Source organism: Anas platyrhynchos, chromosome 19 (genome assembly GCF_047663525.1).
Source record: "Anas platyrhynchos isolate ZD024472 breed Pekin duck chromosome 19, IASCAAS_PekinDuck_T2T, whole genome shotgun sequence".
NCBI classification, from domain to species: Eukaryota; Metazoa; Chordata; class Aves; order Anseriformes; family Anatidae; genus Anas; species Anas platyrhynchos.
In genome coordinates this window covers 5,659,784-5,686,978 of record NC_092605.1, presented here as the reverse complement: position 1 = coordinate 5,686,978, position 27,195 = coordinate 5,659,784, and the positions used below count along the sequence as shown (strand labels likewise).

The following is a 27,195-nucleotide window of genomic DNA, read 5'->3' as shown; positions in this document are numbered from 1 at the left end:
ACACCTGATGTATCTAATTTGTCCCGTCAAGCCATGAACTAAAACTTTAACTTCAGTGATTATACCTCAGACATTTAAATGGTTCTAAATTATAAGTCTAGCAGAAGTATTTTTCTAATAATAAGCCATTAATTCTGGCAGTTTCAGACTGTCTGAAGCTAGGTGCATAAACTGTAGCTGCATCAATCAGTGCTGTGTGTCTGGCTATTTCAGGCATTCCTTGTTAGTGTAAAGAAAGAACAGTTTGTGCACCAAGCACAACAGCAGCTGAGATTCCTGTTGATTGATAACTAAATGTGCCGTAGTGAAAATATATTCAGATAGAGCTGAAGAAGCAGGCACAGCAAAGACGTAATGGGGGCGGAGGAAGGAGAGAAGAAATTGGCCACAACAGGAAATTCCTTCTCACGAGTCTTCCAACTAGCTGACAAGATGGATTTCATTCCTGCAGGTAACAGCGCCTTTATATTTAATCTTCTCCAACATCTGTAACCATGCAAATTCTTTACTACTCTATATGCAAGCCCAATTACTGAAAAATTATCCTTGCTCTTCAGGACATTCCTCCTGTATATTGGTACTATTTCACATACAGAATCCACTGATATGAACAAAGTCTGTGTGTAAAAAAAAGCATATATATAATAGGAAGCTTTTCTGCCAGCTGAAGAATCGGTTATAGATCAGAATGAGAAAGATGGAAATTTCTGAAGTCTAAAGTGTTGTATTGAGATGCCTGTAGTATTTATTTACAAAGAGCCAATGATTTTGCTGTTAAAAATTGGCAGAAGTTCACAAATGTCACAATATTTAAGCTAAAGAACCTTATTTCAAAAGCTTTAAATATCTAGCTAGGAAAAGGAGTATTTTCTGCTGTAAATGTCAGTATCAGTATTATACACACTGACAAGTAAAACTCAACTAATTTGCCAGTTTGGTGAAAGTTTCAATTTTGGGGTTTTCAGCCAAATGTCTGTCTGAACTTCTGAGCTTTGACAACCTGAAAAACAAGCTAGAAGCTTCAGAGCAACAGATTTCCACCATTTGCAAACTGTGAAAACTGAAAGAAAATCTAGGCTGTAAAGCTTTGACAAAATTTGGCCCAGATCCTGATTTCATAAAGTAGGTGAGCATCATTACAGCAGTTAGTTAGTAACACAACATTAGAATTTCGTATATATTGGTCTCTCTTCTAACATTCATTCAGTCAATATGAAGAGCCTTTTTTCCTCCTATGCAGTAAAATATTAAAGTATGTACTTAGGTCTAAACAGATGCAGTCATTGAGTCAATAACATAAAAAGTTTAAAGTGCAACAAATACTTACCAGTGAGATAGATACTGCTGTAATGAAAATGCCATGCTGTTAGCATTGCTAGAACGCATAGTGAGGAAAAGATGACACCCTGCCTTCATTTTAGGTACCTAAAGTGGGAGTAAATGCTTGCTTTACTGTCAAAGGAGCCAGGCAAGCATCTCCAAAGAGTTACTAAGATTAGCTAAATTTGGATGTTACCTTCCTCCATTGGGGTGAGTCTGGGCCACCCTATTTTGCTAAGCTAAGTGGTGCACATATCTTCTGTATTGAAAGTCAGCTACAATCCAAAGGATGGAACCCTGGATCCACAGGTATATCCAAAAACAAATGTTTTTTTTTTTTTTTCATACTTAGATATATATTATGACATGCAGATTTATTTTATTTTTTATAATAGCCGAACATTTTAGATGTAGTTAAACAAGATACTTGAAAGCTTGAGCCTTTATGAGTAAGACTTCACACAAACATTTCTACCCAATTGATTAATCTGCTTATATTTATGCATGGGCTGAAATATCTTGGTCAATTGATACCTGAAAGGGGAAGAGCTTTGTATACAACATCAAGGATGTGATTTTAAATTTTTCTTGTGGTAATAGCAAAATTCAGAGCCCAACTTTCCAGCAGAGAAAAATGGGAAAATAACTACATTGAATTATTTTTTACCCTGAAAGACAAAAGGCCCGTAGGAACACTTCCTTATCAAGACAGCTTATTTCCAGATGTCAGTTAAGCTTTCATTCTTATTCCAGCTCATGACTTTGAGTTTTTCTCATTTTTACTTCTAAGTTCCCTGGCATTATTTTCTCTAATCAGTTGTGAAAAGCACAAAATAAAATGATGCAACAGAGGTTTATGCTCTTGAGAAATCAGCCTCCTGGAGTGACAGCTAAATTAAGAAAATAAATTTCTTGCTTTGTCTTTTTCTTGGCAATTTCCATATAAACTAAAAAGATACCGTTCCCCAGCCAATCAAGCCACACCATTCTTGGAAAAAGAACCACAACATTCATTTATATAAAAGAATTTGTCTGGAACAAACTAGGAATGAAGATCAGATTTATTTTTATTTCTTCATGAGTTTCTTGCATGACTAATAAAGGGGCACTACCCTATTCCCTTTGAACAAAGTTAACTCCAAGTTAGCTTCCCCTCTTCAACAAGATAAAAAAATAATATTAGTTGATCAGTTGATTAGTTGATCCCCCCTAACTGGTGAAGAGGGGCAGAAAGATCACCTTGTCTTCCTCTCACTTAGAGGACTCACTTGGAATATTGAATCCCATTTGGGCATAGCACTTCAGACATATTCCACAATGATGGGAGGAATTGTACAGGAAAAAAAGCAAAAAAGCTAGGGAAGATCTAGAAAATGTAAGCTGTACAGAAAGATCTGGAAGAATTAAGGCAATATTTAAAGGCATGAAAAGCTGCTACAAAAAGAAAGGCAGTAATCTGATCTTATTCATAGTGATTTGGGCAAGAATTAATGGCCTTAAGCAGCATTCAGAAAGGTTCAGGTTGGGCATTTGTAAAGGCAATAAAGCATGTTAGCCAATTACTTGTTTGACTGTTGCACTGCAATATTGAAAATATTAAAGAACAGGCTGGATATAAATGTCAGGAGCGACAAAAGTACAACTCCTCCTTCACTGTCATAGGCTAAAACATTTTCTAAACGATATGAAAAACACTTAGGGCATAATAAATATATTTAGCTGAAACATAGTACAGGGAATGGGAAAAGGTCCAATTTGATAAATTAGTACAGTATGGCAGTGTGAATAAAAATATCGATACATGAAGCAAGAAGCTGAACTCTCAACAGGAAGCATTGAAGAAGGAGAGCGCTATATCAAGACATGCCTTTCCTGCATACAGTATAACATAGCTTTGAATGATGCCTCGAAAGGATGCTGGAAACAGACTCAGTCTATTTTGCTATTTCCCTTTTTCTCTTCTGTCTCCATGTTTCCCATTTTGCAATGAAAAGCTTTCCTTTTCCCTTTGTTGAAACACTTTTCTGCTTGCAATAAGCTTGCCTGGTGCAGAAGCAGGTGCAGGTGAATAAGACATTTGCTCCTATTCACTAGAGGTAATGAATCCAGATAAACCTATGCAATACGCACAGGTAAACCCTTGTATGCCTGTGACTAGGGCATATTTGTGAGATTATGTGTTTCCTAGAGGCCTCTAAGAATGAAGGCTGTTGTTACTGGATGCTCAGATTTGGGGAGAAACATCCCACTTTGCAAAAATATACTACTGTGACAAAAAAAGTCCACTCAGGAAATGGCCCTTATATTTGACTGTTGTTCAAATGGCAAGATTATGCAAAGGGGCCATTTGGATTTATAGAGGTTCCCATTACAGATATCAGACCAATATGTTCAATCCTTAAATTTCAGAATGAAAAGTCAAATAAAAATTCATAGGAAAACGTAGCATGCTCAGGTGCCTGACTCGTGTGAGCCAGTTTTTATGTTTGTATTTCTAGTTGCAATGAATGTACTTAAATGAGGCAGAAAAAATGGCTGTGGAGCCTTTAGGTCCCACTCCTATATCAATAGCACATTGCTGAGGAACGAATACTTCAGTACACTAGGATGGGATGACATAAAAAATCCTCCCATCTTCCCCCCTACACAGTGACCGCACTTAATTTTCACAGCAATTAGCAAATACTTTAATTTTACCACTTCTTCCTAAAATGTCTGACCAAATGTACCACATAAAAGCCTTCCCAGTGCACTATCAAGCAGACAAGGAAAAAATAGGTAAAAATAGCATTGCTTTTTCCAAATTTCCTACAAAGTTTAGTCTGATGCAAACTGGGGTGGTCTGTCTGCCACCAGTGATTGTCTTACAGACCATGAAACCAAAAGCATGAAGTTGGTGACAGTCTATTTTTATGTTCCTACCCATACAAATTCGGTCATAGCTTCTTAAAGGATGCGTAGCTGTCCTCATTTGAACTTGTAGGAGATCCTCAATATTCCCTTTTATGGATTTGGTATCCTTAATACCCAGCCAGATGCAAAGCTTTTTTTTTTTTTTTTTTTTTTTTCAGTTTTGCAGTCTGGGTTGCAAGCTCTGCTTCTGTCTGTTCATTTATTTCAGTTTCCTTTTAATAAATGTTGCATTTGTCTGTGCAGGAAATTACTGCAAATTACACTGGGACATGAATTTACAGCATACCAATTTGCAGTAATTCCCTGTGTTAATCCACTCCCCATAACCCAAATCCTTAGAAAGTGGAATAAACTGTCTTGTACTTACTGAGTGTTCAAAGTGACCACACAGTGTTACTGCATATGCTAAGGCACATAAACTGACACCTCAGCTTCCTTTGCAGCAATTTTTCTATTAGCTATTTAATATTTTATGTGACATTTCAAAAATATCTTGAGACGTGTATTATGTATCTGCTGGTGTCTGATTTTGCAGGTTAAAAATCCAGTTCTTCCTGTATAGATCTCGGAGTCCAACCATTACGTTGAAAAATGAAGTGACTGTCCAATAAATAAAGATTACTAAAAGTCACTGTTTCAAAATACTGCTTGTACAGAAGCACAAGCTGTTTTTTTTTTTTTTTAATGCCTGCTGAATTCTCAGCACTCCAGAGATCACTGTCACATATACGGTGGAAGCCATTGCTACTGGATATAATAAAACACTGTACGTAAGAACTTCTAAAAGCTATTCATTCCTATTCAGATTTAGAAAATTGAACCATTAATGATGAATTTCACCTTTAGAATCATATACAAACTATTGGTGTTTCATTACGGAAAGGAACCAATTAATCTGTTTTTCTCTATAGCCTGTTTCTATAACCCTGTGTCAATTTGTATTACCATCTGCAAGAATTTCCCTACTCACTGAAAGACAAGCACACCAGAAGAAGACTCCAGTAATTCTACTTTGAACAAAACCAAGGTGTCTCTCTCTCCCCAGCCTTCTCTATTTACTAAACATGGTGCACATCTTGTGTAGTAGCACTCAGTTACTAAAAATGACAACACAAATTTAGTAAAACTGAAAGTTTCCACCAGCTGAAAACTGGAACTTTACAAATGACCAACTGTTAATGAATATTTTTATCAACTCTACAGAACAGAGAATCATGAACAGAAACCAGAACTTCCAGAAGGAAGAAAAAGGTTGGATCTATAAGAGAATTCTTCTTACTCTTCTAATACAGAAGTATGAAGAAAAAAGGAAAAGTATAGAGAGATCATAATTTATCTCTATAGAGAGACAAAATCTCTCTATAGAGATAGAGAATTTATCTCTCTATAGAGATAAATTATGATCTGTGTAGATCCTTAATGTTATAGATTTTGGAGTGGGGGAAGGGATACATGAGAGCATAATTAAACTTTTTCAAAATAAAAGAATTTAGTAATACATGGAAACATGGAATGGAGTTTTATTATGTTTGTAACCACACTGGTGTTACATTTCAGTTCTTGTGGGGAATACAGGTTAATAACTCCAGTCGGAAAGAATATTGTTGTCAAGTTTAAGGACACAAACCAGTTACTCTGTACCCTGTACAGCAGACAACATGAGACATTTCTACTATAATCTGCACTTGGTCAGCTCTAAAATATCTAATTAAAACAATTATTCTAGACTTTAATTGTTTATTTTTATTACTATAGTATCAAGAGGCCCTTGCTGAAACTGGGGCTATATGTTCTACAGACATTCAGTAAGAGAACTCTTTCCTCTTCGAGGTTTCAGTACAAATAAGTCACAGCAAAACAGTGAGATGAAGAGATGATAGTTACGTGTGATTATAGTAAGCAGTGGTAGAGACATGATAAACAACTGGGCCTGCTTAGTTCCATTGCAATGCAGTGTCTGACCAGTTGTATGTCTTGGGTTTTGTATATAATTTCAACCTTTTCTTTATGGACAATGATAAAAGAATAGCGAAATGAAGCATGAGCTACTGCATGCCCAGCTGCAGTACTGGATACTGGAAATTTCATGATTCATATCATGAAGACCCTATGATTTTCAGTACAACATCTTTCCACTGTAAGACAAAAAACACATTATCAGGTTCATAAAAGAGATATCAATATAAATAAGCTAATTAATTCTCCAAAACACCTTTTGGAAGCTAAAATCATAGCTCATTGATATCAGCCAAAAAAACTTGCACTAACTTCAAAGGCTTTTAGATTATATTACTTTTCCCACACAGAAAAAAAACCTTTATAATATTACATTGAAATACCACAATACAGCTAAAATCCTATTTGAGGAACATAGTAGTCTAAGTAACATGGACTAAACAATCTAGCCACCTGTTGGGAAGCCCATCACTGCTGAAACCAGGTCCTGTAAGGCAAGCTTTATGAGCAGGATAAAAGTCCCTGTAAAGTAGGCTGGGCACTTTGAAAGAAATATGGCATATTACATTTTTTTTGATACATGCATGAATCAGTCAGTGTCCTGAAAGAAGCAGTCTTTCTTAACTCACTGATTTAAAGCAAGAAAGACCCAATATGCACACTTACTTATTCAGACAGCTGATCTTGATGAGGCAAGATCCATGAGTAAGTGTTTGCAAGAGTAAGTCTGAGACACAGTTCATAGATTGTACTGGGTTTACAACTAAATACACAACAGCTTAAATAAAAACTCTGAAACTTCACATTTCTCAGTAGCAATATTAAGCTCAGCAAAAGTTTTCAAATGAAAAAAAAAAATCACATGCAGCAAATATGCTTGATCTCAAAGTACAGGTTCTCGGCATCATACCTAAACAATGCATTACCATCACCTTTCTTCTCTCTACAGATTCCTGCAGGGGATTTCATTTATAAATCATATAAAATGTTTATAATTAATCATCCTTTTAAAAAGAATACCAGAAACCTTAACAGAGTTCATAACAAACTATCAGGCAGAGAACTATCTAATACCTATAAATAATATTTAGATGCAAGACACAAATGGTGGATAGAACCACATACATTTATCTCCCACTTAGCCACCTCTGACTGCAAAGGCACACTGTTCTGTGACCAAGTAGCCATGTAGACTAGGAGGTCATAGGCTAAAATATTTTTACTTTGCCCATTGCCATCCTCCTGTAGATTCTCTACTCTCTCTATCCCAGTTCCTTCTTTGCTTCTTGAATCATAAGTATAAATATAATCCTAGCTCTAATTTTAAGGCACAAGAACCAGAATGAGGACTGGCAATGCTCAGTGCAAATACTTTCCCAGCTCTATTACTGTATGCCTTGGGTGTAAATCAATAGCTATAGGAAAACGACAGCAGATATCACTTAGAGAAACTCTTTTGCAGTTTTTGCAGTTTCTGTTTTGTTCCTTCAATAGAGTAGTAAAGTATTGCTGCTGTTCAATGGAGACAACAATAAGAGAGGATGGGAGATGTCTGGAGCAATAGTTACTACCAAACTGTGAACAGCCATTGGCAAAATGAAAGAAATTTCAGCTCCTCCAAAATACTTTTTCCCTCCACCTTGTTTTTTTTTTTTTTTTTTTTTTTTTTTGTTTTTGTTTTGTTTTTTGTTTTTTGTTTTTTGTTTTGTTTTGTTTTGTTTTGTTTTGTTTTTACATTACTCAGAATCCATTATGCTCTCCAAAACTTAATTTTCCTATCATCTTACAGAGTTTTTAAAATTCCTAAAACGTCATGCCTGTAGCAGTAGTAGCAGTGCCTCGGTGAAGAGTGCTAGGATTATACAAAAGGAATTATACAATGGAGGTCACAGTTAACATAATCAACATTACCTAACTAGACATGGGATATTTTATGTGTCAGCAAATTTGGTTTTTAAGAGCTCCTAACAACCAATCATCTAGTTTAAACTCCAACTCAAACAAAGTAAAATGCTATGTTGATTATTGTTAAAAAATAACTTTTTGGCAACTTATTAAATAGAAATTGAATGATCAACTTCATTCATAAGCCAAAAAGTATTGTCACACAAGACAGAATCCAATTAAAATGGCATTTTTTTTCCATATCCTTTTGCAATGACCATGTATCAAATTTTCCATATATAAAATACCTAGTGATATATATACTTTTCAAGTGGTACAGCTAGCTAAATGGTAATTCTAGTTCAATGGTAACTTCTGAACAAATTTGATACACTTTATTATAATAATTTTTGAAAAACAGTTACAATTTAAAATATTATTATGGAAACTTCAAGCACTAAGATCAAACATTCAGTGAAATATTTCAGACTTTGCCCTTTGCTTTTCAAAAGTGCACTGACTATATATGTAGTCGGTTTCATGACATATTATTTTAGTCATTAAAATGTAGGACTTGAAATCCCTATCCATTTCAAGTGACAATCTGATCTAAAACTTACTTTGGCTACAACATTGTGTTTCAGTCTGAATATATAGTGTCCTTTTCCAAAAGAATTTGTTACTCCCCTGGTGATGCATGATAGCTATTGTATAATCTTGCACTGCCCCCAAAAAGAGAGGCTATAGAATCCAGCCTATACAAGCGGAGATTTATGAAGTGGCAAATATTTGCTTGAGACAATTGCTGACCTCAAAGGAACATCTTCAGGAGAACAGGCATGCTGAGCGTTGCCATATGATTCACACAAGGATTAGCTCTGAACAAAAGCTGCAGCAACTTTGTATTTAGAAGAAACTTGGATTCAGGTACATACTCTCAGCATGACTCCATGTGAAATTTAAATCCAGAGATCATTAATTTTGACACTGTCAGAATGCAAAAGGAAAAGGAGACATTAGCCTTTTTAAGAAAAAAAAAATTAAAAAGGTGTTTTAGGAACCTTCTGCAGATCTCTGTCTTACTCAGCTCACTGTCTGTCTGCCCTTAAGCAGGAATCTAATCCCTGACTCAGTGCCATTGGGTATGTGTTTCTGATATGTTTCTGGGGAAGGCAAGTTTAGACTTTAAGTTCATACTTAACTTCAAGACACTCCTTCAAAAGGCACTCCAGACTTTCAATGCTTACTACTATGGAATGAATTTGATGTGAATCAAACATGAGGTGATCCTTAAAACATGGGCATGAAGATGACACTAAAGAAGGACACAAAATCAGTGAAGACTTTTACAGGTCTTGGCTTTTCCTTTTTAGATCAAAAAGAAATATTTCTAGAAACAGAGAAGAAAGGATAGTGAAGTGATAAAACATATTTATCGTTTATTTTTAAGACCATGCCAAATTTTTATTTTTTTTTATTATTATTATTTTTTTCCTGCAACTGTCCCAGGCAATGCACTAGAATCTGAAGGATAAACCTATGAGTACTTCTATTAAAATTAAGAATAGCTTCCACATAGTGATAGTACAAAAACACGTTTATGTACTTTCTTAAGATGGTGCTGAAAGTATAGCAAGAGAAAGGAAAATAAAGGATTCTACGCACTGAATGTAAGAATAAGAGAAAGGGAGTAAGAATAGGCAACATCTACAAACAAAAACAGATAAAGAAGTAAAATCAGCTTTTCATATGATGGGAAAAAAAAACAAACTCCACAAAACCCATGACTTAAGAATTAATAGAAGCAAGTGATGGCAAATGAGGGTGTGAGGAAGTCATACCGATTCTCCTTAGGGCTGTCCATTAGGAATCTATTGATAACATTCAAGTAGAGAGAAGAATCATTCAGTCTTTCCATACGTATGATATTTGTGAATTTGAAAAGGACTTCAAGACACAGGAGGCCTGGTTAGCAATGCGAAGGTATGAAGGCACTAGATTTAGTTCACCTTAAAAGCCAGGTTGCTCTTGTGGTTCTTTGGAGAGTTTGTCTTCTCATCAACATGCAACAAGCTAAACCCATTGCTGCAGTGTTTTTAGAACTGCTGTAACCTATGTCAGCAGGAGTACGCTAGCATATACTACCATAACAACTGCATTTTGCTCAGTGATACAACATGACTAAAAATGATGTCAGGATATGGAAAGATTTGGGGTGCTTTGTCTACTTTCAGGGCCTCCATCTATATACACAACAAGCTGGGATATTAGTTCCATGGACTCATCATCTCTCTAGCTATGGTACAAAGTTTGCCATGTAGAGGTACCCAGAATCAGTACTTAAATGATACAAGAATCAAGACTAGCTACTTTGCTGAACAGCTGCTACAGACTGTATATGGTAACTAGTGTTGGCTTCTTAAATCTTTTAAGGCTCTGAAAATTCCAGACCAATTCCAGGATTAGAAACAGATGTGTAAGAGCCATTCACAATTCCTAGGTTTTCTAGCTCTCCCTAGAAAAGATTCTGAAAAGTTTTTACAGAAGAGGATGCCCTCTGTCTACTTGCACATGATAACAATGTATTTCAGCAATGGATCAGGTGAATCTTGACAGATTGCTGGGGGCAATATCACAGCAGACTATCACACCAGTCCTTGTTTCAGAACTACGATATAAAGTCATGATCTATGCATGAACTGATATATGATTTACTTTTTAACCAGAGGTATCTTGGAGGAGTTATGGATGCTGCCTTTTTAATGAATAAATCAGACTGAAAAAAAAGAATTACTCACATTGTAAGCCTTGCCTTTTACTTACTGTTGAAAAATCATAAGCACATAAAAATGGTAAAATCCTGAAATTTAATCCATATGTGATTATCCTTACTAAAAGCATGAAACTTATCCAAACTCTTGGCTGCCAGCTGCATAAATAAGCTTCTCTTAACTCTTCCTATAGGCCAATTATCGTTCATTTGTTTAATCTTTAAGACTAACATCCACTTTTTCTCAGTTTCAGCTTATTGTATATATGTATCCGATATGTGAAGCACTGAGGAATTGACATAGATGTTAGTAGCAATCTAATCCATCTCTACATCAAATCCTTACTTCCAGTTCTAAGACATTTAGCTCTTTTGTAGATTGTTAGAGTTCTTGTTATCTACTTAGTTTGTGGGTGAAGTGATCCCTTCGTATTACTTCCTTGTCTTCAGATTTCTGGGGAGGCTTCGTTTATGTTCACAGTGTACTTCAAATGCTTAGATGAAAGGCACAGTAGAACTACTAATAGCAGTACAAACATTAAATCTGAAGTAACTCAAAGTGCCTCTCAGTGGCTTATTCATACGAAATCACTAATAGCAGGTCTGGCAAAAGAACTGACATTTTTGTTTACCAGAATGAAAATTTTCTACCCAAAAAAATAGGGTAAGTGACCAACAATGGAATTGTAGAACTAGACACCAAATGGAGGTGGGGGAAACCAGAACATCAATCTGTAATAACTTAAAATCTTTTCTTAAAAAAACTAAAAGGATGACACAAAGGATGCTCTTCACCTGTTACAAGTTTTACATACTGAACTATAATTTGGGACTCAGACACTGCCTGCTAAATGTAAAATATTTTAATTCTGTACTTCAGCTGGTATAACTGATTTGTGCAGAAGTACTGTTTGAAGTAGTGCATAAAAGGAGGGTAACAAAAACACAGAGAGAAAAAAGAAACAATTACTTTCAATTATACTACATTATTGCCTTCATCATTATTCAGACACAAAAGCTAACATTGTTCTTAAAAGTGCAAACATGGCAATTCTTTCTTTAAATTGGAGCTAAGAGACAAATTGTAAATGATCATGCAAAAGGGAGTGTTATGACCGTTTGAAGCTGTGCTCATTTAGGAAATGCTCAGTGGTACTAGGTGCTGTACAAGTACATAACAAGTGATACGCAGATGATTAGCATTGCCAAGGAATAGGAAAAGTATTATGAGTACATAATTGACATGACTGTGGATAGCTGATGCATGATAATTCTGCAGTGACTGCACATGTAGTTTCCAATAACTATTTTTTTCCTGCAGTAATCACATTTGAAATTAGAGCAACTAAGTTGCCTGTAGTGGTAAATGCATTCAATGCGACATTAGGAGATTCATCTGTAGGTGTGGAAAAAAAGGAAGCCTGCATCCAAATGATTTGTATGCAGCACCGTTTGTCAAAATATGAATTCAAATGCCTGAAATTTATTTCAAATGTGATGAAAAATTATGAGCAGAGGAGACAAATTCATCCCTTATGTGAGTCTCCCACAAAATAACTGGCTTAAAATTGGATGAATTCATATGTCTCTTTTTAGGTAAAATGATTGCAAACTTACGGACTTTGTGCATTAAGCTTTTCAACTGACATTGGCAAGAGCTCTTGTAATATGTAACACCTCAGGGACAGCAGAACAAGCGTTTACTTCAAAACACTCAGATTAATTTCCATTATTTTATAATATGCTGGACTTCATTGAAACACAGCTACAACTTTACCAATGCTACAGCTATTTTGAGGGAAATGAACTGCTCTATTTCTGTAATTTATACACCATCATACACATTTTTTAATGCATATGCACATATCTCCTGTATCTGTAGATATTGCACCATGAAGAAAAGCAACTTGATCGATCTACAGAAAAGTTTAGTTAAATCTTCAATAAAACAGGAATACTTTATCTCAGATTCTGCACACATTATCATTAACTTCAAAAGCAAATATAATTTTGCCAAGCAATAGGGTATATTTCTACAGTAGTTCACAGTCCTTTCAACATCCTCATGGTGTATCATCTCCATTTAGTGGATGGGGAAGGAAAACAGACAGGTGAGCTGACACGTCCAGGACTATAAAGGAAGTCAGTAGCATCCTAAGGACTAGAACCCAGTTGTGCTAATGTTTTAAAGCCCTGAATTGCTAAATGCAGACATAGGATCAAAATGGTAAACAAGGTAAACATCACATTAGAACCCCTCTTTCACTGGTAAGTGCTGGACGCTTCTGGTTGCCAGCCAGTAAACTTTCCCCCTCCACAGCATGAACTCTGATTGTGTGCCAGTTCACTTACCCATGATTATCATTTTTTTCTGTCTGGTGAGCGTGGAACAATTGCCTTTCGAGCACTGGTTAGCTAGAGACGGAAGAACCGTTTGCCTCCAGCCCAGCTGTCGGAGTCTCCATGCAAGATGCTGTGCAAAATGTTGAGTTAAAAGAAAACACGAGTAGGGGGAAAAGAGAGCTCTCTGAGAACCTCCACATGGTTCCTGTTGCTAAGGGAACCACTCCCTTTGTCTGCATAGGTTAAGAACGGCTGCTTCGTTTGGAGTCTGTCTCTTAAGTACCGAAAACAGCACAACAATTTCAGGAAGAAAAAACCCTCTGGAGTATCTTAGGACCAGAGCAAAAAATGAAGATGCCTAGGAACTCTTACATTAAAATCAGCTATTAATAGTTGATTTGGGGTGATTCCAGGGAGGCTGTAGATCTCATCTGTGCCATCTGATGGGACGATATACCACACTAGACAGTTTAATTTAGTTATTGAAATCAGCTATTGGGATTAAGGTAGGTGATTACAGCAAGACAGATCAAGAAACCAGATACAATTTACTACAGCAAATAGAAGGAGATCAACAGCAACAAATATAATCATTTAATAGGTACTCACGACAGACTATAGCAGAGAGATGCCTTTACTTTCATAGGCTCCTATGAAAATCCAAGCCAGAATCCTTAACTCTGTTCTTGGTGATTTCTCTCTTTCTCTGCTGCCTCTCTTCCCCTTGGGCCAGCACTGCACTGTCTCTGTGTTCCTAAACCCAAATATTTAAGAATTTACCTTCTGTACAGGCCATTGGTCTCAGTTCGATTCAGCATATGGAGCTGGGAATCCCTGTTTTGTATCTGTGTCCCTCCTTGGTTTTAAGAAATATATCAGGATGCATGCTTCTACATAAAGGTGAGTTTGGGCTCATATAACAATAAGATCTAATAGAAATTGTTCTGAAGGTTATTATATCGGGAAGATAAACACCTGGAATCTAATCTCAAACTTTCTGTTTACATTCAGAAAATCAGCCTTTGTATGAAAACATACAGTAGAATATGCATTACATAAAAACAATCTCTCTCTCTTTGAGGTGACATGAAAAACAGTATCCCAAAATACTGTGACTGTTTTCTTTTTCTGTAGTTACTTGTTTTTATCTTAATATTATGGGATAGAAATTGCCAAAGACCTGGATCCAGATCCAGATTTTCAAGCATAGACTCAGTCCCTAACACATCCAGAGAACAATCACAAAAATTCGTAAGGTCATGTCTGAATGAGCAGACAAACGTTCAACATCAGAAATGATGCACTTCTGTATGGAAAACAAATTTTTCTCATTCCACCAGAGAGCACCTGTGAGTGCCTGCAACAGTGGAGAAAGGTCAGAACTAGTTCAGTCTTACTGTAAAGAGCCACACTTCACTTTATGGAAGGTAGTTCCTGAGGAAAGGCAGTGCCAGTGTTCTTCTATTTTCAGAAGAGTTGATTTTTTTCCCCCTCAGTCAGACTGTTGCTCTTAGAGAACACTAGTCAGATAACAGTACGAGATGTCTTCGCTTACACACCACAGTCCAGCACTGATTCTTTGACATAAAGGCCTGAAGAATTCAGCTGTCACTTCATTGCACATGTTGAATTGTATTTACAACATGATATGTGTTGCTCCCCCCCCGCCTTTTTCCTCTCACTCCAATGACTCAAATAAAGCAGTCGAGATTGCTTTGTAGAGAGGCCTTTCTACTCTCCTTTGCAAAAAGATTAGGAGATTAGAGAGGGCAACGAAGAGTTCAGTTTAGGGACATCAGAAAACATCCATTAATATGCATGTTTCTGTTGCATCATTTTTAATAAGGAACAATTCATGTGAAACCAGTTTAAAAGCTTATGATTTTATTAATTCTAAAAACCCCTTTCAGAGGGTTAATTTGAATTGCTTGATCCTGTATATAGACATACAAATATCCCATTTTCACCTCCTTATTGCTAGACTGTTGCCAAGGTTAATGCAAGTAAAGAATATTAGGATTCTGTGCAGCCACAGTAAGGGAGATGACAGCTTTTAGGTCTGAAATAAAGTTTCAGCCAACACACTTTTTACTCACTTTCTTCTATTATTAATACTTGAGTATTTTGCTGATCAATCCCATTTTATTGATTCAGAATAAAAGGGCTTTGGGAGAAATTTCAGATCACATTGAAATTTTATGAAAGAGCCAGGGACAGTATCAGTTCAGCTCTACTACACAATGCCTTCTACAAAAAGGAACCACCCATGTTTGTTTTTTTTTTCCCTTATTTTGACTAAGAAATAAATTTTATCTGTTTAATAGCAGTTTTAGCATCTTATACAGGAAAGATATCCCCTTGCTTTGAAGAACATTTAACATTTTCCTTTTATTACAAAAGCAAGAGTTTTCTGGTGGACTGGTAGTTGGTCTGAGACTTGATGACCACAACACCATTTTACACAGAAGTGGAATTCTACTCAGGAACTTTTTTTGATGAAATAGTAAGAAGTTTATCTATTACTATAAATCCAAGCTTCTCAAAAGCTCAATTGAGAAATTAACTGCTTCAAGTACTGATCTCCTAAAGAGTCTGACTTTGTTATGCTAATCCAAGGTATTAAGAATAATCAGAAAAGGAATTCATTAATGGCTACTTGAATCAACTGCTTTTTGTCTCACACGTGAACACATCCCCCTGGTCAGAAATTACCTAACACAGTGTGATTGAAGTTTATTTATTTACTTACATATAACAAGCAACTGAGCAGTTTGCAGTGCATGAAATGAGGCTATGGAAAAGTACACTACAGTGCTCCTGCTTCAGGGACCTCTCAGACAGAACTACAGTATATATGCCTATTTTCTGTTCATTATTCAGCAAAAGACATTGAAACTCACTGCCCCCTTAGTCCCCAGACTGAAGTTAGTGACCAAGACAGGATTGCATGACTTATTTAATGTGTCCTAAGAGGAATTTTTAACATAAATATTTAGAAAACTCTAAAAATATCATCTTGTTTTGTTAAGTATGCAAACACCTTACCTGTTACAAATATAGATCTTGTTATGCAATGAAAAAGAGATGCAGAAGGAACTGCTGATAGCCTCAATGACAAGAGTGCAACATCCAGTTGCACAGGAACCAGAATTTCCCTTATGAGGAATTTTTTTCATATTCCCCAATTTTTTCAGTTACAACTTGGAATGAAAATTCCAACATGAGAAATTTTCCATAGGAGGGTCACATTTAAAAGACCCTCTATGTAAAAAAAAAAAAAATAAAAAAAGGAAACTTTACTTTGAATGAACTGACATGGATTTAAATGACCTGTGAGAGTATGTGTATGGTTGTATGTGCATGTATAAGGTTTCTTGTCCACTTTCGGGAGCCCAGACTCCCATCCTTTGTGGCAGTCTGCCAAACAGGCCAAGAACGTGAAGAAACTTGACTTTCTGGCTCTATTCCAGGTGAGATGCCGGGGAGCTGAGAGCTGGGAAAAGCGGGCGAGCTGGCAGGAAACCAAGCACATTTCCATCAAAAATTTCATTGGAATAGACATTTTCATGCAACGTGTTAGGTTTTGGTGAACTGGCATTAGCTGAGAGAAAAATGTTCCACTGGAAAGTTTCCAAGTTGTTCTAGTGCTGAGATTTTGACACCTGGACCTCCTATTTTTCATTCAGCTGGAAAAATGGATTTCTATTTCCCAGTGTCAGGCACAGAGATAGCATATATTTCATAGTGCTACTGATTGTCTGAAATTATTTGCCCTGATACTGTAAAAAGAAACCTCATTTTGCCATACTACAGCAAGTACTGATCTTCCAAACCTAGATTGATATTGATCAAGAATCCTTAAAACTAGGAAAGGCCAAACAAGAGATGCAACATCTACTCTATTAAAGAAGCTTTGAGTCCAGGTTGCTGCAGGAATTGGAAGTGATGCCTGGATGCCACTTTAACTAGTGAAGAGGGCAGTTAATGTAGTGTTAAATAATTGGGGGGGGGGGGGGGGGGAGGGGGGGGGAACTACTATGCAAGACCTCGGATAAACCACCAGGTGTCTGTTACTTTATATTTTATCTTGCATTTCTTTTCCTGGGTAGGCTTGCACTGATGATGGGAAGAACATCTTTTGCACTGTGTTTAGACAGAATCCTGGTCTTTAATGAGAACACAAATTTACTATTAAAATAACTGATGATAGCCATGCTACTTTGGATATTTTGCAAACTTTCTTTGCAATAGTACTTGAAAGAGATGAAGCCATATAATCTGGCAGGTACTTCTAGAATGAAATTCTGGCGTTTGTCTATTCACCCTAAATAGCTCTACTGAAATCACAAGGTGGATGAATACATTAAGTTCCTTTAAAATCTGAATAGAATTGTTAAAATTAAACATTTAGCGAAACTTATCAAGCAATATATAACAAAAGCTTATCTTATTTTAATTTGCAAGTGTACAATTTTCTGAGCTTACTAAATTCAGCTTTGTCACCAGTGGAATACTGCAAAACTGGACAGTCTCTGCATGCTTAGCTTTTGAACCTGTCTCTCAGAACGTTTATTCATATTAAGCCCCATTCAGGAAGTGATCTCGCTGGAAAATCTGAGCAAACAGTAGCACAGAACTTCCAGGCTCAAAAAGCTAAAGAATGTTCTTTTCCCCCCTTTCGTCTTCTTTTAAATGAATTTAGTGCTTGTGAATCAGATCAACAGCCCTAAAGACTGAAGGTTACTGTGTATGCACAAGAACACAGCTATTTTCAGTGTCCTGACACTTATCTACGTTTACTCTGTTGCAAGTTTCACTGACCATCTTGGGCATTAATAGGACTTCTGAAACCTGCAGGTAAATAATTATGGACCACCTATTGTATAGGCTGTAGGAAGTCTGAAGCAGTGATAGGCGCTTCAGCACCCTGTGAAAGGTGTCAAAGGTTGTTGTACAGACAGCGAGCAAACAACCTGGACTCTGGACAGAAAGTTGTAGTATAGCTAGCCAAGAAAAAATAGTGAGTTAAAGGAAATATTTGATAATACCCTTGTCTAGGGCTCAGAATTGGATCTGCAATTTGCCTAGGTTATCTGCAACCTGTACATCCAAGTCAGATGCAAATCAGAAATATTTAACAGAAACTCAGTGAAATCACCAGAGTGAGAACGACAGCCTTCAACTTCACACAGTATCTGGCCTCTGATAATGTTCAGAAGGCAAAGACCAGTGCCCAAAGCAGTGCTGAGCTGGGTTCTGTGGTGGTGGAAGATGTCATGAAATAACTGTTATATCAGAACACAGTAACAATTTTATTATTTTCCCCCCCCCTCATTTGCATTGTCAGTGTAAGGAGAAAAGTTGCTGTTCTCTTCATAGCATTGGAAGAGTAAATAAGATTATGCCAAAGTGTGTAAAGCTCATTTTAACTGGTATCTGAACAGATCAGCCAGAATCACCAATAACCAGCCACAGTTAATTGATGCACTAATTTATCAGACAAGCTTTTAAATTCTCATAGCAAAAAAATAAATTGAACATCCTAAACTCAGCTGAGTACTAACTTGTAATTCTTACTATTTGTACTGTAGGAGTAACCTTCAGTCACTAGCAATCTCAGTTTTGAGCAAGGGTACCAAACTTGAGTTAAAGCCAGAATTAGACATATCTCTAAAGAACTGCTGTCTTGTTTCTTTGATACTAGTAATGAAATAAGTCTTAGTTAAGTAACCAAATATCAGTTAATCTTGTGCTGTATACAGTAGACTAAATCCCAGTCCTAGACGTATCACAGCAAGTCTTAAGGAAGCCTGTGGACATTCCAGTAGCTTGGTGAGACACAGTTAATTCAGCTCAGTGTCTCTGTTTTTCTTTCTGCAACTTTCTTGCCCTGTTTGCAAGGGTAACTTCTCTCATTTTCAAAAATATGAAACTCCTTCACCTCCAGTTCAAGAAGGTGTCAATATTTCTAGACTGTGCAGCTACTTTCCTCAAGTAAAACTGACAAAATTGGCTGCAATAATGAAGATATTTCCCTTCCCACTGCTGGTCTCTGGCAATTTCACTATACTTGTATAGTCTCATGGAAGTCTTCTAAATCTCAAACGAGCTCATTGTTTTCTATTCAAAACCCTCAGTTCTGCTTCTTTCTACTGAAATTTTCAAAAATATTCATGTAAATCCCTTGCAAAAGGAAGAGAAGATTGTCTGCAATTTCTTAATATGTAAGGATGATTGTAGGAGTCACTATGGCAGAATCATACGCACTAAAGGAAAATGAAGGAAAACAAGTAGAACTCCCAAGGCAGGCAGGCCCAGTTAAATTAAATTAATTTCCACTTAATTTTCTATACAAGAAAATGATATGTATTCCAAGCTTTCTAAAATTGATGGGAGTCTATCAAAAAAAAAAAGTATTTGCACTGAATTAAGAAGGCATAGATCAAATCTGTGGATACACATTGATCAATATCTGAAAAAATATTAAAATTACTTCAGCCACTTGCAGCAAATTTAAATGTCTAAATAACAGCAAAGTTCAGTGATAACACCATGAGTGAAATTGTCCCAGCTTATTTAATTATTCTCTTTACAATGAGCAAGTCTCTCATACTATATTCAAGTTTATATATAAACACACACACATGTTCAGACTACATTTACTGTCCTATACGTGAGATCTCCTCACTACACCTATTTTCCATGTTATCACTAAGAGCATTTCCAATGTCTGTATTTGCTCTGATAACTCTGGATATCATTGTCATGTTTTCTTATGCCCTTGGGTGAGATTGATTCACACCTGTCTCTTCTGCTGCTATGAGAAAGTAAACAGCAGCCACAAAGCTGTCAATGAATTGGATTTCTTTTTCTCCTGTATGCATTTAATCTTTTTATCGATGTACCTGAGATAGATATTTTTTTTCAGGCATCCAACTCATGTTAATAATATATGAACCCTTGGTTTGTTTTTGCAGAGTATTTATTCCTGGTGTTGTGTTCTTTCCAATTTGATTAAGGCAGCTGAAGAACAAAATAAAGCAAATCAACTACATTTAATCCAATAATTACAACAAATTCTCCAAATGTTAAACTTTTAGAGAAGCAAGCTTTCTGTGGGTGCTCCCAGCATCAAGCACACACAGGTATACTCCTTTCTAGGTCTCATAAAGGCAAGAACTCCCAAAATTGAACTTCACCCACACCAATCAAAATGCCACTCAGCTGCTGATTGAAATATCCTTCATTCAAATCAGAGTGAGTGCCTTTAATGGCTACCCAAATGGCTGTCAAATTAAATAAGAAACAAAATGCAAATAAATTAGCATTCCTAGCTACTGATACACTATAAATATTTATGAGGAAAAAAAGATGCTGTAATTTCAAATGATACCACAGGCCTATTTTGTACAAACAGTTAAAACAGTTATACATGCAATACTGTACTTTGCAATTTTTTTCCATTTCACATCACCATAATCACCTAATAAATATTTAAATGGACCCATTTGCTGTAACTATAAAAGAACCGTGTAAACTTGTTGTCATCTAGACACATAAGCCGCAGTGGAGTCAATGAATTTCAACAGTCACTTAATATTGCAAGCCACAAGCTACCTTAAACCTGCCAGCAACTGTCTGCCAGGAAGCTACTGTAGCACCACGGCTACCTCCTCCAACCCAGGACACGAGATTCATTATGAATGCTAGCATTGCTACTCTAATTAGGCCTGGGAGAGGTTTAACAACCATGCTACAGTCTTGCTGCTGACAAATATAAAAATAAAGCCTTGTTCAAATTAGCAATGTGAAGTGAGAAGGCCTAGAAGCAGCAACTGTCTGACCAGTAGTGAAACAGTTCTAATCTATAGTGAGGTTATTTTGCTTCATAAACTGCTAGTATGTTACCTGCAGGAGGTCTCCCTGTAAAATGAATTATAGTAAGCTATATGTGATAATTAACCGTGCATTAGCAAATATCTTGAAACAGGGGGGCTCTGTTTTCTCTGTATTTTGACTAATAAAAGCATGAATTTGTTCAACAAATGATCATTTAGGTTGTGGAATGCTAAGCATATTGGAAGAACACAGTAAGCAATAGAATATTGTAGGTGGACTAACAGTTTCCTTACAAAAACAGGCTGTTTAATAGGCTGGCTCCATACTACGTTATTCACAGTACTAAAAACCACAGTGTTGGGAAGACAAATACAATATACATTTAAAATAATATAAACCTTGTACTCCTATTTACTTTAAAAATGCCATAGATGTGACAATAAAAAAAATCCATAAGCAAACATTTATTTCAGAAAGACAAAATCCCAAATGACTCTTTCCAAAACGTAAACAGATAGTGAGGCAATTGGTATGGTCATCTTCTCTAGAGGGGAAAAAATGCAGCTTGGTTTAAAATAGTCTACATCATATGAATGTGAAGTGAGGAAAAAAAAAATCTTATTAATTTCTTATGTATACTGCTTATCACAATAAAAATAAAGTAGTACTATAATTTATTTTAGTTTCATTTACATCTTATGAAAACATGTTTGACCACAACGCTTTATTGAACTGTGACTGTACCAGCTATATTCTTGGCTGTGAATCAGGGGTCAGAGCAACTTCAGCATATACAGGTTGACAATCTGTGCCTCTTTATTCATACTGGATGGACGGGAGCTGAAGCCTGCAAACATCACAAGCTGCAACTCTTCTTACTACAAGCAATCTATTCTTACTGCAAGTAATCTATCAGCTTTAACCAGATTCTGTGTAGCAATGACTAACTGTAGGGCGGCATTATCATGGGAAAATACGAAGTCCCAGTGTTACTGGGATGGACTGCACATAAAAAGACAAGTTAATTTAAAATAATGTTTTAATTCATACATGTCAGCATTCAGAAGTCTCTCAAACCTTTAAAATCTTTCAAATTTTTGAAGTGTTCTCTCACTAAATCTATGATAAGGCCAAGATCAAAATAGACGTCTCAGCTGTATCTCCCCATTTCTTCCCAGCCAGCGCAGCTCTCATCTGCCCTGTAACAAGAAACCTATCTGAGGTACCAGAGCTTTCACTTCAGCATGTTGAGTCTATTTCAGTGGAGGTATTGATTTCTGAGGCAGGGGCTATCCACAAGATGCCAGAATTATAAACGCATAGCAGACTTCCAGTCTTAGAGCAAGAAAAAATAATCAGAATAGTGTTATCTAGAGAAAACTGAAAGGGCATGACTCTGCCATGCTGTGATACAGCCAAGAGTAAGAATGCATCTTTTTTCAACATCATCTTGATTCAACCAAAGGAAGTGGAACTGTTGTTTGCATCGTATCTTCTCCTTCCCAAACCCATCTCACACTTCAGCTCTCACCCTCAAAATGACCTAGAAAATATCTTCAGCATTTCATTAAAATTAAAATTTTAATATATAGCAGAAACCAGGGACTCCACAGAAACACCAGTTTTATGACACATCACAATTTTCTCAGTTAACTGCTCAGTGTAAGCTATGTAGTTGCCTGTCTCTTGATCCAGCCCACATGAACTAACAATATTGACAGCTTTTCCAGTGCCCATCTTTCTCTACTACACAGCTACCAGACACTCTTCACTCATAGACTATTTGTCTAATTAACAACATTAAGTTCCATTCAGAACAAGCATTGCCAATCCTTTTTTTTTTTTTTTTTAAAAAAAAATCCTAACAATTGCCATTTCAGTTTCAGATGTAACAAATGTGTTTTATAACAGAGTATTTGTCATTTATTCTGCTCAAATGGTGCCTGTTGGTCTAATAAAACACCCCATCTTTTCCTTCAAATTCAAGTCACATGGCACTATTAAAGACAGGGATATAGACTTGGATAAACAATAGACTTTATTATATTACATCATGGGCATAGAGTGGAAGGGGAAGGAATGTGGATGGCATTTTGCCTGCAAACTATCCACTTTCCCCAAGTGACCAGGACATGTCTGCTCTCTCCATTTTATATGTGCTACTTTCCACTTCTTCCCAGTATCAAAGTCAATTTTCCCAAACTCTTGCAGATGCCTTTCTGCAACTAACCCATTACTTTATGTTGACGCCTTTCTCCTACTAAGACACTTCTATATTGCTTAGTATTGGCTTTCAAATATCTACAGAAATATTATTTTTGGCAGCTTGCATGTATATATATATCATATGTAAGACATTTTCTTTTCTTATAGTTAAATTAGAGTTGCCATCAAATTATAAAAGACATGTCTACAACATTATTTAGAAAGCATAAAGAAAGAAAATATGCATATTTCTTCTAGAATAATAAAAATAATTAAAAAATACTACAAATGGATGGCAAGTGCTTTTTTCTTTTTTTCTTTTTCTTTTTTTTTTTTTTTTTTTTTTTTTTTCCAAAAAGTTCTCTCTCTCACTTATACTATGGCATGATAAAAAATTGTAAAAACTAACTTGCACTAATTTGGCTATCATTATATTCCTTCAAGAGAGTACAGTTTTTGTCTTAATTTCAAAAGTGATGATCATCTGAAAAAAAGAGAAATGAGCTTGAGATTCTATGTTTTGCCTAAATCTCCTTCATAGAGTTGTGTATGACCAAGAACAATTTAAGAGCCTTTTTTTTTTTTTTTTAAATGCTTCTCTCAGTCAGCCACTTTGAGAGTGGCCACAGGTATCCATATTATTGCAGTTAATCAAGTTTAAAGTCCAGTAATACCTTTAATTTTCAAAAACAAAGACAAAAGCCTACAAGTTGTTTTTATAATTTATGCACTAACCTTCAGCTCTCTAAGGTAAATGAGAACTTTGAGAGTACTATGCTGCATTTTCTCAAGTGAATTACAATTATAGATTTCCAGGCAGAGGGTAAGATTGCCCCCTTTTGGAATTTTTAAGCCTAGCAGTCTAAATAAAGAAAGGTGCAAAGCATTTCTGATGTCTACACAAAATACGCATCTCATTGGGGATTATTTGTGCTTCATACTGTTGTATTCTAGTGTTATTTTGTATGTGGCTTCACATTCCTTATTAAAGAAATAGGCAAGAAAGAATTCAACTCTGCTTGCCAGCAACCACAAAAACAAAAATTCTAAAGTCAGCTAAAGGTAAACATATGGAACCCTCTAAGGAATGTAGTAGTAAAGATGGAACATATGACTTAGTTCTCCCTTTCTGTGTTCTGTAGGACAACAGTATTGGAAATTCACTTCAGAGACAGTAGTCTATAATTACCATGTAATGTAAAGTAGTATTCTCTGATAAAATCCATAAAGATCTGAGTATTTTAACGAAGAACTGTAACTACTGTAGTAGTTGTTAGACAATTTAATAGCAGACATACTTTAATAGCAAAACCACTCTGGTTATACTGAACTTTTGTTTATTTCTAAGTTGTCAGTTTTAGTGCCTAAACAATAGTCTCAAAACTAATTTCATCAAGTTTACTAGTTGTTTTTTTTTTTTTACAGAGATGTTCATGACTACAAACAGAAAATGCACAATAATTAGGAGTCTGGATTGAAATCTGTATTTTCATGACTTTTTTTTTTTTTTTTTTTACAGTGCAATAGTGCTAAATACACCATTAGAATTTACTACTGAAAGCAATGCAATTTTTAAGCATTTATTACTTAGTAATACTCTGCTAATAAAACGTCATTAGACTGTTGCTTTACCAGTATCTTCTTGTAGCATCTAATTTTAGAAAAATAATCTTTTCTAATTATATAGCATATTACTATTTTTGTTTCAAAACTGAAAAATATTCTGAACTTGTTTCAGTTCAGAGTTTGTTCCACATAGCTTCGGCACTATGGTCCTAGATCAGTATTTCTTACTTAGCTTTGTGTGGCTGGAATCCTATGACCCATACTATGTCTCATGTCCCATAAGGGTTTAATCTCAAGAAGGAAGTGTATTAGTATGCCTTCAACTGACAGTAACTTCTCAAGAATTTATATGGCCACCTGACAAACAGAAGCATGGAGAGATTTCCAAATGGAGACAGATTGACAAACTAGTATAAAATGGCAATAAAATAGAAATAAGCTTTAAGGAGAGCTACATTGATGTATCTCATCATAGCTGAAACAAGAATTCTGTTCAAGCAAAATAAGAAGAGCCGACAGTCAGTAGGCCACATTAAATGTGCGTGAAAATACAGAATTTAAGCTGTGCAATTCTGCTGAAGAGCTCATTGCCTAAGCTGTGTATGCAGTATTAAACAACACCATGCCATTCAGCTGTTTCAGCACCAGCCTCCAAGGAATACAGCATTTGTTCTTCCATCCTACTACAATCACAATTATATCACCACACACTATTACACTATTGTCTTCCAGTAAATTAATCATAATTCAGCCAGCCAAACCAAGATCCTGTAGTAACACTGGTTTATACAAAACAGCATGCTTGAGCATCAGTACTGCTCTTGTACCCTGGGCACAATGTTATGGAGCAAAGTTCTTGTATATAATATAAAAATAACCATTGTTACTTTTTTCCTATGGTTAATATTGTAGTATTCTTACTGTCTTAGATATCAAACTTAGATATCACACAAAGCATGTGATGAAAATGATTTTAATCATTTATGTGCACATTAGCTTTTCTTCATGGTAAATAGGTTATAACAATCCTGAGGATTAGATGTAGTACACTTGTATGTTTTCAGAAAAATGCTGAAGGCCCAGCTCTAAGGAGTATAATTCACCATTACATAAAAAAACACCAAGTGTAACAAGATGAACAGCAATGTAACTTTCCAGACTGTTTGCCCAAGTTGTTTAATGCCTTGTGTATTTCTGTTGAGGAAAAGTCAGAGTTTAAGTTGAATTATGTCCTTGCTGCTTTCAAAATACTTTAAACAGTTACTTAAACTGCAGTCAGTGTGTCATGCATTCCAATACAGAATATAAGAATCTATGCATTTAGTGTCACTTTAAGACTTCTACTTAGAATTTTCCTTTCAGTGCCATAGAGTTAATCATAAGGAAGGAATGCACACTCTGATCTTGTTAATTAGCTTACTAAGTACGGCTTCTAAGGAGATCACTTTAATGTGTCCTTAAGGATGCTTGAAAGATGTTTTATTAAGAGAAATGCTTGGTTTGCTTTACTGACACGTTCACTGGACCAAAATGTTGTCATTAGGTAATCTGTAGCTATCTTGATGTCTATGTATGGAAGAGGAATACCACAGCAAAACATACATTTTGTATTTAATAAAATCTGTGGTTATTTTATAGTGACTAGAAGTACTATACAAGGATATGGATAGAAGAAGATTCACTGGTGTTTTCAGAAATTTTAAATTTGAACTTTATAGGGCATGCTTTTTTACATATAAAGGGCATGAACCACTGCTCTGGATTTGTCCACTCAATTCTGTGCTTTTATTTTACCTCTAGGGCAAAGACCTAAGGGGCACAGGAGCACAGCCAACTCCTCTCACATCTGTGCTAGAAAACTTTTGTGCAGCATGGTTCTGCCAATTGCAGGTCTGAGTCCTGCCTTCAGGGAGAGTCCCCCTTAAATGTTTTTGGAAAGTTTATGTGAAATGTGTGACATATTTGTGGCTACATAGGTGACTGCAAAAAATATATAGTTTAATCTTCACTGTCATTGTACGACTATTACAGAATATACAGGAGCTTAAGTATTGGTAATGGAGTGTAGATGCTGGAGAAACCAGTGACCAGCAGACCCTGGTGATCTGAACCCAGAAGAGTATGTTTTCCTACAGCTAAAGTCTACAACGCAATATTGAGCAGAAGAATCAATCAGTCTGCACTGTGGTCTACACAGCTCTAGTTACTAATGCTGATAAATTTCAGCATAACAAATTTTCTCTGGCAGAAGTTAATTGAGTAAGTAGTGCCTGGCACATGGGTCATGATCCTGGCTAAGGATTCTCGGTTCTACTGCAATTAAAATAACATTAGCTAGTCAATGTGTGTAAGTCATTCCTTTCAGGCTGATCAGAAGTTTACAATGTTTGAAATAATGT

General features: G+C 36.0%; 1 protein-coding gene across 3 annotated transcripts in view; it reads right to left on the bottom strand.

The window, feature by feature from the left end:
• Nucleotides 1–27,195, bottom strand: part of ANKFN1 (ankyrin repeat and fibronectin type III domain containing 1) — a 139,474-nt gene that overhangs the window by 100,259 nt on the left and 12,020 nt on the right. The window contains exon 1 of one of the 3 annotated variants that reach the window (XM_072025675.1): nucleotides 13,196–13,388. The exons of the other annotated variants lie outside the window; for them this stretch is intronic. The gene's annotated coding sequence lies outside the window, so the exon portion shown is untranslated. Of the gene's footprint in view, nucleotides 1–13,195; nucleotides 13,389–27,195 lie in introns of those variants that run through there. 3 annotated transcript variants of the gene reach the window in all.